Source organism: Narcine bancroftii, chromosome 5 (assembly GCF_036971445.1).
Source record: "Narcine bancroftii isolate sNarBan1 chromosome 5, sNarBan1.hap1, whole genome shotgun sequence".
NCBI lineage: Eukaryota > Metazoa > Chordata > Chondrichthyes > Torpediniformes > Narcinidae > Narcine > Narcine bancroftii.
Window position 1 is genome coordinate 31,085,611 of NC_091473.1, and position 14,490 is coordinate 31,100,100.

A 14,490-nucleotide genomic window follows, 5' to 3' on the forward strand; every position below is an offset into this window, starting at 1 on the left:
GTTGTTTCCATTTTCCAGGTTGACATAATACATTATTTTTCTACTGCTCGTGCTATCATAATAAATCTTATTTGGTCTCTGTCTAATTTTAGTCCTAATTTTTTTGTCTCTTATATTATTTAACACATTTTGTTTTGATCTTTTGGGATATTATTTTTTTGTGATTTTGTTTAATATTAGGTTTAGATCTTCTCAGAAAGTTTTCACTTTTGTACATGTCCAAACTGCATGTAACGTTGTTCCAGTCTCTTATTTACAGCAAAAGCATCGATCTGATGCTGTTGGGTCCCACTCTTTTAATTTCTGAGGAGTAACATACAATCTATGTAGCCAGTTATATTGTATCATACATAATCTAGTATTTATCATGTTCCTCATTGTTCCTGTACATAACTTCTCCCATGTTTCATTCTTTATCTTTATGTTTAAATCTTTTTCCCAACTTTGTTTGGGTTTATACTTTATTTCATCCTCTTCCTTATATTGCAGTTTGACGTACAAAATATTTTTGGTATTTGATGTGATTCTTAACTTCTACCTGTACTGGCAGAGTCAATCAAGGAATAACAACTTATTTAAAGGATGGTGCTGTTGCGATGCACAACTCCTGCTTTAGAATTCTCATGAATTGCTGGGCTGAATGGCCTGTGTAGTTACTAGCCTAGAATATTACTCTGGACCTTGCATGGGGCTTTAATCTCGTGATGGAGATTTACTAATTGAGGCAAGCTGATAAGAAGCCAACTGAATGAACAGCAAGAGCTCTCGGGTTTTATGACCCTTCTTTAGAGAAATAAGAAGTACACCAACCCTACAATTTGATTGAAGTTTGTGCTCAATCCTTATCCAACTTGTGCCTGGCTGCAGGTTTCCAGGATGACAGTATCTTCCCAAGGTATTTTTCATACTTCTCTTGTTCAACCCATGTTTTTTAGACCTGAAAAAGCTGAATTGTAGATAATGTTGTGTTTTGTACTCAGGGGACCCAAGGAGACTGCCAGATCACATTTCACTCAGGCTGTTTAACAATCATGAGAAAAGAGTCATTTTCTTCATCTATCCCGAAGCTGGAATAAAAATGTCCTTCAAATGACCATTGAATTCCTACTACAATTTGTATAATGTGCATCAAGTGCACAAGGTTTGCTCACTGCCATAACCAAACTAAAATTTGGAAAGAGGACAAGAAATAAAATAAAGATTACCCAATTATGGCTTTTATATTCTGGGTTGCTGTACAGCACCCGATTTCTCCCTCTAATTTCTTTCCTATTAAAGCATTGCAGAGCAACTCCAATTCACACAAGAGCTTACTTTAATAGTCAAAGCTGGCAAATTCCCAATATCACAATGTAGCAATTAGCAGCCCTGCTCTATTTGCTATTCATGGTTTGATGTAAAAACTTGTTTATTAAGATGGGCTTGAGGCACTGGTGTGCAATAGACCTGGATGTAATTAGATTGCAATTATTTGTCTGTTTCTGATATTGTAAACTGGCACTTAGCACATCAGTTAAATTGACACTGCACTGCATGGTTTACTCTGTAATTAAAACATGTTCTGTTAATTAGATGATGACCACTTTATTTCAGGCTCTTCTGTTTTGGTTTTGTTCTGTGGTGTATTTGTATCATAGGCAACCAGACGTTGCACTAATGAGTTCTTGTTTTGTTTCAATTACCACCTGCTATGGAAAGCAAAGGCTTTGCTCCCTCTCGTCACCACCACCTCCTGTGTTTCTAGTTGCTTTGCTTTATATTAATGAGCCAACGTTTCTTTTTGAAAATGCTAACATTAAACAGATTAATTGGTTCTTTGGTGAAGTTTCATGCTGCAGCTTTAAATGCAGTTCTCGCCATTAAATGAAACACAGTTTAAAAAAATACTAGGGTATTCTTTTGCAGTTAAATACCATAGATTATGGAGCAATTTACATCTCATATCAGGTGACTAAGTATAAAATGCACCAGTATCCTCATCTCACCTTAATAGGTTGTTTTGTATTTTTGCTGGAATTCCAGATTTCATGATGCTTACAAATACAAGTATCTGCAATTCGTTACCAAAAAATGAACAAGGTGGTACAGTGCATGGAACATTATTCACATCCATCATAACATTCTGCAATTTGTGTAGTTATTAATTTACATATATAATTTTATTTTTGCAGCAGTAAGCTCTTCAATAAAATATTCACACATCAGACATCCAATAAATTCTTCTTGGGATAAAAGCATGTCAAGTATAATGTGCATGTTATTTTGACACAACCTTGGGGCTAAAACACCTATTGCTTTCTGATGAATAGGTTGTGGTTCCTCAGGGTACATATGTAAAAAAAAAAGAATGCCTTTCTTTAATTTAGGGAAAATCTGGGAAGGATTCACAAGTTTCAAATAACCTTCAAAGGCATGATTACAGTCTCTGTGCAATATTCATGCTGTTATATATGGTAAAATTAAAACTTACAACTGGAAAAAAATACTCAAGAGGAATGAAAGTCTATGTTTGGATATCATTACACACCCCAATGAATGTTCGATGGTGACTGCACCTACGTCACTTTCAATTGCCATATGACCATTTTATGAGCAATGGCAGCTGGGACTTAGGTTTATTTAAGATTTTTGTTTTCTCCCAATTGTGCCATTTTATAGTTAATTCAATAAAAGATCCAAAAAGAAAAATGCAACAAAATTGATATTAGGACACACTGCTGGAGATTGATAACATGACATCCAAGGCAAAGAGTTGAAAGATATCATGCCATTATGTTTCTACTTGGTTTCTATGAAAGATCATGATAAATATTCAAATGTTTTGGATTAAAACAACAAAATTATAATGGTTTTGACTGGATTCGACTGGCATCTCAAAAGGACAAGCGTTTTCTTATTTCTTTAACAATCAGAAGATGACTAAATGGTTGCAGGTGGTCATGAAAATAAGAGCCATCCATCATTATTTATTAGCCATGAAAAAATACACAATAATGTAATTTAATCTCAAAAAGACAATTATTTGCACATATTGATAATACAACTTGAAAACTGTCAAAATATTAGCGTTCTAATATGATGCTTCAGTTTTTTTTTATTGCTTTAGTACCATTAGGTACAAAAAATAATGTAATTTCATCAGAAAGAGAAAAGCCACAGTTGTTCAGATGCATTAACAACATGAAGAGCACGTTGTTTTGAATAATTGTATTCTGATTTTCTGTGTGGTTGCATGTTGTTATAGTCTTATGAATTCATTCATAATGTTTAAATGTCCATGGTAAAGGATTGGAACAAAATCTATTGAAAAATGCTTTTGCCTGTAAATTAAACCAACTTGTCTGAGCAAGTTAGCAGAAAGATGGTAAAGTTGCAATATCCCCTTTCCCGGATCTCTTTATAGGTCCATATTGAACTCCTCAAAAAAATCTACTTTGGTTTCCAAAATCATTTCATACTGATCACTTTTCCTTTAAAAGGCAATTAAATGTTAATGTAGTAATGTTTTCTGACAGTCTTGCTTTTAGATCAGTCTGAATATCCAGTGATCCCTGCATGGATGATTTTGAACTATCATAACTGATCTGTGATTGACAGGCAAAGCATTAGAATTGGGACAGTGCAGTGCTAAAAAATAAGAACATAACCTTTTCTATATTTTATATTTGCATGCCATTGAGCAAAACATCCCCATTTTTATTTGGACTATTTTTTTTAGCTTTTTAATTAAAAAATTTCATAACAATCTGTGAAAATAAACTAGTTTTGATTATTTGTAGATGTTGGAATCTATTCTGAATAGATGATGTATTTCTGTTATATCTGTTTGTTTTGTTAACTTACTCAGAATGATGTCATCAAAAACTGCTTCATTCTAATTATTCAAAGGAATTAATTCTGTACAGTCTTATATGGAGACAAACACACCATGAAATGCATCCAGGTGCAACTAGAAATAATGTGGACCAAAATCAATTGGTTTAACATCTTCTAGAAGTTTTTTTTTCTGTCGTTACCATTTAATAGAGTTAGAAATGCATGTTTCTGATAAAGACTTAAGTAAAGGAATTCAATGTGCGAAGAAAATAATCTGGAACCTATTGCTTTCTAGTTGATATAAACGCTGCCCAAGATGGAATTTTAGTCATGTTATGAGGCTACCTATTCCTAGAATCATATCCAGCATTAAGTGTACAGCAGACAACTTCTCCTCCATCAAATTCATAAAGAGAGTTTTGCTTTATGATATTTAATCATTAACTGCCATTTGAATGGCATTAAATCAGCATTTCTCAATCTGTAGTTTGCAGATCAATGGAGGTCCATGAGTTTACTATTGGCTGTTTATGGTGAGGAGGTGACAATGTTAGCAGGCACAACTTGGTGTGAATATTGAAAGTATGATTGAAACATTTGCAGTTGGGATGATGCTAGACGTCTGTTTCTTCCCATCAACTCCCTTGGGTTCCCAGTCTCCACGTCCTTGCTGACACTGTCAGCAGGGCTATGTCATTGAACTGCTTCTCGTTACAAGTTTGCAGCCTTAATTGGTACACACACTGGAATCACGGAGAACATATAAAAGGGGGAAAACTCAAGCGATTGATGTAATAAACAAATTATATATAAAACAAAGTTGTAAATTGACAGCATAAAACAGCCCAAAAATTCTCAAAATAACTTCACCAAAACCTATTGGTGGTCTAGGAAGGGGTTCTAGCTCAGCAGCCATCCCCTACATCCCCTCCCCCCACCCCACAAGTTTTTGGCAGTACAGTACATGGTAAATAAAGGAATGCACGGTAGTGTGTGAGTGAAAACAAAAAAAATTGGAATCTATTGTGTTAGGCAATGCCACCTTTTGTACTCTCTCAGCTTGTTACTTTTATAGACAGTTCCTCTCTGGGAATATCTGACACAATTAAAGGGAACTTTAATTCGAGACCATAGGTCCATGAGACATCTGACTTGGTCATGAGAAACGACTGGTGAGGCAAGTATACATCAGGGGAAATTCTGTAGGGACATAATGATTGCTAGATGTAGAAAGAGCAAGATTCAACCTCCATCCTGATAACTGGTAATGTAGCAATAAGGTATGGCTGACAAATCATTCACTACCATTTGCCTCCAAGATATGTAGATGCCAGGCAAATAAAATCTGTACTGATGGAAAACTTTGGGAGCAGGTCCAAAGTCACCTCTTACTCCAAGTATACCATATGTTATGCCTCAAATTAGTCATATCCCATCCCAAAATATTATTTTCTGAAATAAATCCATCTAATTTGCATTTAAATGAATTAGTGGAATCTTCTTTTAACTTTTCCCCATGGAATCTATTAAACAGATTTACTACTCACTCATTGAAGTAGTACTTCCGCAAATTAGTTTAGTATTTACCCACATTCAATCAAAGACCATGTCCTTTGGTTTATCATCTTGGACAGAGTGAAATAGTTTGTGATGTTCAATTTAATTTAAAAAAAATAGACATACAGCACAGTAACAGGGCGTTCCAGTGGACAAGCCTGTGCCACCCAAATGCACCAATTAACCTATGACCCCTGTATGTTTTGAAAGGTGGGAAGAAACCAGAGACATGGAGAGAATGTACAAATTATTTATAGACAGCGCAAGATTCGAACCCTGGTGCTGTAATACCATTGCTAATAGCATTTAGTTAGTATCTTAGTAATTAGAGAAATAATCACTCCTCAATCTTATTTCTCCAATTGGAAACATATAATCACCCAGCATAATGCAATTCCCCCACAGCCCCCACAGTTTTATGATTATTTTAGATTCCATTTTTTGCATCAACTTAATAATATCCTTTTTTTTGTAGAGGACAGCATAAAGTATGCAAAATATCTCAAGTGTGGTCATACCAGAAATACTTTATATGTAGAAGAATTTTGGCTTGATTTTGATCTTTATAACTTGACTTACTTTAATTGCTGTCATGGAATATTCTACTAATCTTCTTCTGAGACAGCTCATTAGATTGAGAATGATTTGCTTCCACTTTAGTTCTGGGGTGTTAAAGATGCCTGTGTGTGAATTTAATTTTCTCTTCATTCTCTTCCTCAGATAATTTCCTTGCACCTTAACCCAAACTTGATCCCTTCCCTCTTTCATTCTCCCTCCCTCAGTCTCCCTGTTGCTATCATCATTTCCTAAATGCCTCATTCATTCATTCCCACCCTTACACAGAATTATTTGAGTGCTGAACAGCAAAATGTAGCAGAGCTAATCAGTCTCATATCCAATGCTTCAGACCCTCAAACAATTTCCAAGCATTTGGCATTTTTCCCATTAGCATCTCTCAGCACTTATTCTCAAAAACAACCAAACACATCTCTGATTCATTCTGATCAACTTGGGTGTCCACCACCTGCATTAACTACAGATTTGGCATCCAGTGTAGTTGAAAAAGTAACTTTAAAATTTGTTTTGCAAATATGAAACAAAAAATTATGCACACACTAGATCTCCATGGAGCCTCAATGGTGACAAATTCCCAAGCTGATTTTCCATCAGCCTTCAGGTTCTGTTAGTCAACCAGTTACTCACCCACTGCAAGATATTTCCATTTTACTTTTGGTACCTCCCTTGTCAGAATAATGGTATTACTGGGTTTTGCTTAAAACTAAGGCACTAACATCCTTTGCCATGTCTCTATTAAGCTCTTCCATCACAAACTCAAAGCAAAAGCAGTAAGTTAAAGTGGCACAATCCTTTTTTCATGAATCCCTAAACTTTCTGCTTTCATACTTTATTTACATCCTAAACTCCTTTTAATTTCTTTGATAACCGGTGCCAAAAACTTTACCTACAATAAGGCAATAGTGTGCAGATTCATTGACCATTTTTGTTGTCTTTTGTTTAAGAAAAATAGGTAGGATCTGCCTTTCTGCATCTCCCCAGGCATGTCTCCAGTACGCAATGATTTCTGAAAGATTTGTGCCAGAGGTCCTGCAATTTCCTTCTTTACTTACTTAAAGATCCTCAAACATATCTTATCCGGCTCACAGGATTTATTTATTTTAAATATGCTCAGCTATTCAGCAAGCATGAAAATAGTACAGGTGCTTCCCTACTCACAATGGTCCGACTTACGATTTGTCAAAGTTAAGATGGTACAATAGTGTGATTGTCATTATTTACTGTCATGTCATACGTTAAATTAAGGTCATCACAGCATTGCTGATTTTTCAAATAAACATTGATAATTCCTCTAAGGTGAATCCTTTGTAGCTTCCTTGGTTCAGTGAGAAAGCTTCCAGAGACTGATACAGTGCTGTCAGGAGAGAGAGGGCAGTGGGATCATTTTGGGGAATGATACAGCACTATCGGGGAAGAGCTGGACTGTATGATCACAGTTGAGAATGATAAAGGGCTGTGGGGAGAGAGCAGGGCAGTGGGATCAGTGTGGGGATTGCTACAGCGCTGTGTCAAGGGAGAGCAGGGCAGTGGGATCAGTGTGGGGATTGATACAGCACTGTTGGGAGAGACTGGGGCAGTGGGATCAGTGTGGGTACTGATACAGCACTGTCGGGAGAGACTGACGCAATGGAATCAGTGCTGTTAGTGTTATACAAGGTATATCTGTATTATTTTTTGACTTACAATTGTTTCAACTTATGATGTGTTTGCCAGAATGCAACCCCTTTGTAAGTTGAGGAGCACCTGTGAATGTGAATGGTGTAAAGATTTACCTCTGCAACATACTCATTCCTCTTTTCTGATAAATTATCTCCTCTTTGAGAAAAACAGAGGCAATAAAATTATTTAACGTCTGCCGAATATGCACTGTCGGTGGCCTGTCATCTCTCGCCAATTTTAGTGTTCTACTCCACCTCTTGTTTTCCAAATAGAACTGAAAACTTCATTTACCTTTTTCTTCTCTTGCTATATTCAATTCAGAATTTCTGGTGCTTGCTTTATAATGCTTTTGATAATGAATCCATCTTAATCTTGTTCTACTCTCTCCATGGCCTTTGGTGCTTTGGCAAATTGTCCTCAGTTTTGGACACACCTTATCCCTCCATTTTGTCAATAAAATATAAGCAATCATATAGCAACAATGTTGGAAACATCTTCTTTACATTTAAAACAACACAACCTATGTTATTAATCAAACTGACATTTGAGTAAATACACAAAATTATTAGAGAAACTCAGCAGATGCTGCATTGGAAACAAAGATGTATACCCAATATTTTGTGCCTGGGGCCTTCATCTGCAGACTTCCTTGTGTGATGTTCTCACATTTTTCAGTCCATTTTATTTGTGTGGGACTGTCCCTTTCAGAAAAGAGATTTAACAAAAGCCTGCTGTTTTGGAAAGTGACTGTGAAAGCAGCAGGCTTCGAAGACAGCATGTTCCAAAAGTTGATACATTTTCAGAGTGAAATGAAAAAGCGTGGAGAAGCCAGGTGCATAGACCATCTGACCAGCTTATTGAAAAGACAGTGCACAGTTTGCTCAGGTGGCCATTTTAAGAAGGCAGCGCAAGAGTAAAGAGCTCCTCGACCTCCTTTGTGGAATTGAGAAACCTACTTGGCCTCATTGCGAGGTTATATACAAACTGTCAAGTTTCCTTCTGTTAGTAGAGGGATGGTTAAACCACTTGGACTAACCCATGAAAAGGGTTCTAGTTGCAGAAGAAATACTGCACTTGGATAGTCACCACAGTGAGAGTCACTTGAGTTCAGATGACCCATGAAAAGCATTCTGTAATATTTGTGAGCATCACTTTCTTTGTATCCCCTATGCCAAAGAAGAGGGGAATTTTGGTTGGCACTCATCTAAAAAGGACATTTCTCTGAAGCACCTCAACAAGGGTTTCATGAGTTAATCAATGTTCTGTTATCTCCGGTCTCTTTCACCCACTTCCTTAACTGCTCATTTTATCTAAGGCCTGTGTGTCTGATCCATCTAAAGCCTGCGTGTGTCATTTATTTAAGGCCTGCATGTCTCAACCATCTAAAAGCCTGTGCGTCGCATCAATTTCAAGCCACATGTTATCACTGAATTTCTGAAAATGAACTTTGAACTGCCTTCTGAAAATTGGGCCTTGAGCTGTAGTGGCTTGGGATATTCCACACGCACACCAATATATTCACACATAGTTAGAGTTTAAGTTAGATAAGTGTAGATAAAATTAGTTAAGTTTTATCTTGTGAATAAATTAGATGAGGTGTTATATCATTGTTAATTAATAATTTAAAATATTATTTTAAATATAACACCACCTGGGCTAATGTTTATCGCTGCTGTCAGATATATTACACTTGTTTCACTCCAGCTGGCATTTACCCTTGCTTTCACCAACTTTGGGTGACACCAAAACACCACCTGCACTAAAGGATGCTAGATATCCTAGAAACCTCTAAACAGATAAAACAAATTTGAGAAGTCAGGTCTGTTATTGTGGTGGGAGGAGATCATGCTGGAAGGATCTGACCACCTCAGTTCCACTCTCTGCCATGGATTATTGGATCTTGACAACACAGTGTCTGCTTTCAAAAGGAGCTTTATGTTTCAGTACATTGGCAATCAAACAACTGACATCTCCCCAGAATACTGTGCAATTTGCAGGTGCATCTTGCAGCCCGAAATTGTTAGAAATCTGTATTATAAACATTGATCTTGGTCAGCAGATCCCTCAACTTCAAATATCTCAAAAGCAGGCAGAAAGCTTCAGGGAAATACAACTTATTTGTTTCCAGCATAAATTTAAGTGATCTAATATTATATATAAAAGGGCACAGAGACCTGACTTCTGATTACCAGTAACAATTAGAATTATAAAATGATATACCATGGTGTTGAATTGTTTATATTGTCATCTGCTGGATAATGTTTTTATGTGTGGACAAATTCCAGCCAATCCATTAAACATACTGGATAGGATAGTCAAACTAATGTGCAAAGTAGCTACATCTGCAGAAATAGTCTCTAGAAGTGTGATGGAATTTTGTTTGGGTGAATAGTGCACCTCTTATTATGAATAGTTGACAAATTCAGAAGGAACCACAAAGAACACCTGAACCCTTGGAGAATAGTGAAGAAGATTGTCAGATCAGAGATATTCCTGGAGTGAATCTCACAATTACTTAAAGAGGATAAGTGTAATCTTTCTGACAAGAGTCCACTAAGGCAACATCATTAAATCCACTGTCATTCAGTTAAACTGCACAGGAACAGACACTATGGGCCATCCCTTCCATGCTGGCCAAGTTATCTATCTGTGATAGTCCCTTTTGCCATGTTTGACCCATATCCTTCAAATCCTTTCAACCGTCTGATGAATATGTGAGCTGAACAAGAATAACACCAGCACATCTGTGAAGATCGCCTTGAGTGCAAAAATCAGAGGTTCAATTAAATATGAAATATCTGTTAATAAGATAAATTTCCCGTGCTTTAAACACAGGAAATAGTGTGGTGTACAGAATATTTGTCATGAGGTTTAAGGTTATCACTCTGTTACAGATAACATCACATGACTAACCATTCTCTGGGGTTCAATCATAAGGGAGTCTGTGCAGAGCCTCTGAATAAGCTAACTGCATATTGTCTGGGCTCCTCATGAATCCTGTGTGTAAGTTTCCACATTCTACAGTGGATTTTGTTGGCGGTTAAAACCACACTGAAAACTCAGATTTAACAACTAGGTTATATTTTTAAAACATTTTTTTGAATTGACAATTTAGTGTTATCATTTTCCAAAACATGGTGAGGTCAACTGGGATCTCATTAACTGACTATTGGGGACCTCAGAAACAATGGGTAATTTTGACATCTACCATGATACTCCTTCAAGAGGGTTTCATTTTTGTAAATATTTTCCATTCACTTTCCTTCTCTCATTTCCTTGGACAGACACATGGATGAAAGGAAAATAGAGAGTTCTGGGGAAGGGAGGGTTTAGTACTTTTTTTCTAGGTAGGAATTTATGAATTGGCACAATATCAAGGGCCAAAAGGCCTGTACTGTTCTATCTTCTATTAGACATCATCTCATTCAAGAACTACATCACCACATGGAGCACTGCATTACAGCAAATTAAGTGACATCCTGATCTGTTAACATCTGTTGAAGTTGAAAGATAATAAATGTGTCAGTTTTCCCCAAACTAACAGTCTCCTTGTATAAGTGATTAAACAAATAGACATGATATAACTGCCTTTACAGCAATATAATCACAAGATGACCAGGATACATTACCTACTGCCACGCTAACCTCCACATCCAACACATTATCCTCTGTAATTTCTGCCAACTACATGATCACACTACTTGATACAACTTCACCTCTCCTCCCCTCTCCAGCCTCTGTATGAGCTGCTCCCTCCACAACTCCCTCATCCACTCATTCCTCCCCACCAATTGCCCCACCCCTCTCCCCAGCACCTTCCCCTTTGGCCTCAGGAAGTACTACGCTTTCACCCACACCTCGTCTCTCACCACCATTTGAGGCCCCAGACCGTCCTTTCAAGTGAAGCAACACTTCACTTGTGTATCCGCGGGCGTTATCTACTGCATCTGGTGCTCACGTTGTGGACTTCTCTACATCGGAGGAACTGACCGCAGACTGGGAGATCCCTTCGCTGAGCATCTTCGCTTTGTCTGAACTAGTGAGAGGGATCTCCCAGTGGTTAAGCACTTCAATTCCACGCCCCACTCCCACACTGACATGTCTATCCATGGCCTCATGTACTATCCCACAAAGACCACTCATAAATTGGAAGAACAACACGATTTTCTGTCTGGGCACTCCCCAACTGATGGCATTAACATCGATTTCTCCAGTTTCTGCTAGCCTACTCTCCATTCCCCCTCCCTTTCCTCCAGCTCTCCATTCACAGAGCCAGCCTGCCTGCCTCCCTCTGCTTGCTGGTGTTCCCTCCCTTCCTTATCCATTTATTATCACCTGCCTTTGGGACTGTGCTCCTCCCCCACCATTTTGTTTGGCTGCCTGTCCACATTTTTTATACCATGATGAAGGGTTGAAGCCTGATATGTTGGTTATGCATTTTTATATTTTCTATATAAAGTACACCATATAAAGCCCAGCATTGTGTTTTTCTTTGGCTTGGCTTCGCGGACGAAGATTTATGGAGGGGGTAAATGTCCACGTCAGCTGCAGGCTCGTTTGTGGCTGACAAGTCCGATGCGGGACAGGCAGACGCAGTTTTTACTTCAAGGGTATTTGACATTTTGGAAGGAAAGCAGAAAGAAAAGAGGAGGAGAGATCTATTAATAAAGAGGTTGATGATGGTAAAGAGGTTTTGCTCTAATATGAATATTGATTGGGTTAGAATAAATGAGGAACAGAAAAATTCAAGCATATAATTTTCATATTCTGTCTGACAAATCTTTATTTATTCATTGTTCAAGAGAAAAAATTAAACATACTAATGTAAAAAGATTTAACTCTGTAAAATTTGCATTATTGTACATAAGCACTAGAAAAGAATGAACAAAATGAAATGCTCAAAGTTTAAAGATTATATTCAACTTATTAATCTCTGAATATTAAATTTTCCGGTTGTGCATTTTATACATTTTTTTTGTTTTAAGTTTTGTAAAACATTAACAGTAATACAGTGAAACCCTGATTTGACACAGCCTGATTTAATGCAAACACAGATACAGGTGCTGAACCTTTTTATCTGGAATTCCAAAAACCAGCAATCTCCAAATATCCAGCACGTTTTTCTGTAGATAGATGACATCTGCTCACCAAAGAAGAGATTTGGCACCAAACATGACCCGGTGCTACCCTTGTTCAACTTTGTGTATCCCATTACCGTCTACTACTTTATAAATTCCTCTGAATTGCCTATTCTGATGCCCGTCCAGCATCGTGGATCTTTCAGTTGGCCTGGCGGCAGCTCAATAGCCAATGTTGCTACCCATAATCCCTCATGCAGCTGAAACTGCTATATTAGCGCCAACACAGGAGAACCGAGAAGGGAGCCCTTCTCCTGGTGCTGGTAGAGTGGGGGGGGGGGTGGGCAGGTAGGAGAGAGAGAGAGAGAGATGGCAGCATGACTTTGGCAGGCTTAAGGGAATGGAAATCAAAATGATTCCAAAATCCAGAAGATTGCAAACAATGGCAGGTGTTAAGTCTCAATGATCCTAGATATAAGGTTAGGTACCTGTATAATGTGGTGAGCCATTTTTTCCCCCTCTTTCTCATTTTTTCCCCCTCTTTCTGGAATTGAAATTGTTTTCACATCAAAATGGAATGCACTGTAAGAAGACAGAAACCTTTTTTCAGTGAAAGATAATCTTCACGCACTTGATGTGATTAAGAATAAAAGTCAAACCCAATTGCACGAGACCTCGGCATACCTGAATCAACACCCAGTGGCTGGAAATCTCAAGAAGATAAGTTATGTTTGTCGCTTTGAAAAGTTGAGGAAGAGGCGGGACTAAAGGCCATTTGCATGAAGATAGCCAAAAATGTCAGCCTTGTTGACTCCCTGTATTAGTGGTACATTCAAGCATGTTCAGAAAGTCTCCCAATTTCTGGGCCTATTCTCAAACCTCAAGTTGAGATGTTTGACCAGCAGATCAATGGAAAAATCTCACAGCTCAAAGCTAGCAATAGATGGCTAGAACGGTTTAAATGTCATCACGGGATTTCTCAAGTGTTAGTGTCTGGAGAAATTCACAGAGCTGCCAGTGCCACCACTATCGAATATCCAGCAGAACTAAACACTGTCTTAGAAGAACGAGTGTATCACTGTGACGAAACAGGCCCCTTATACAAGATAATTCCAGACCACACTCTGTCTAGCAAAGAAGACGCCCATCAACGTGAGGGGTTCAAACAATGCAAAGATCATGAGACATTGTTGTTTTGTGTTAACAAGACTGGAACACATAAGTTAAAACCACTCGCCCTGCTGTTTCCACCTTGTCAACGTGAAGTTGTTACCGCTCGAATACATGCATAGCAGCTATGCTCGGATAACCAGTGTCATCTTTGAGGATTGGTTTTACAAAATATTTGTCCCTGCTGTCCATGCTCACTTGCGTATGTAAAAGCTAAAACTCAAAGCTCTTCTTTTGCTTGACAACTGTTCCGCTCACCTGCCAGCTGCCAACCTAGTAAGTCGCAACGGAAAAATGTTAGTTTCTTACCTCCCAAAGAACACTACAGCTAAGATCCAGCTCCTAGATCAGGGGATCAATAATAAGCAGAATTACAGGTGTGAATCAATTCATAGAATTGTAGACGAATCCATGACGCCGATTATCTGAAAAGAATGAATGTTAGGGAATTTTGCCACTTGGGTGGGAAGGGCTTGGCAGCAGTCAGCTCCTTATATGTGGAAAAATGCTGGGAGAAGGGTCTGTGTCCAGCCTTTTCATCGCAACAATCCACCAAGGAAGATGATGATGATGTTGAGCAAGAATTCTACGGCTTCACAGAGGAAGAGGTGGGTGAGGCACAGAGGCTGTTTCA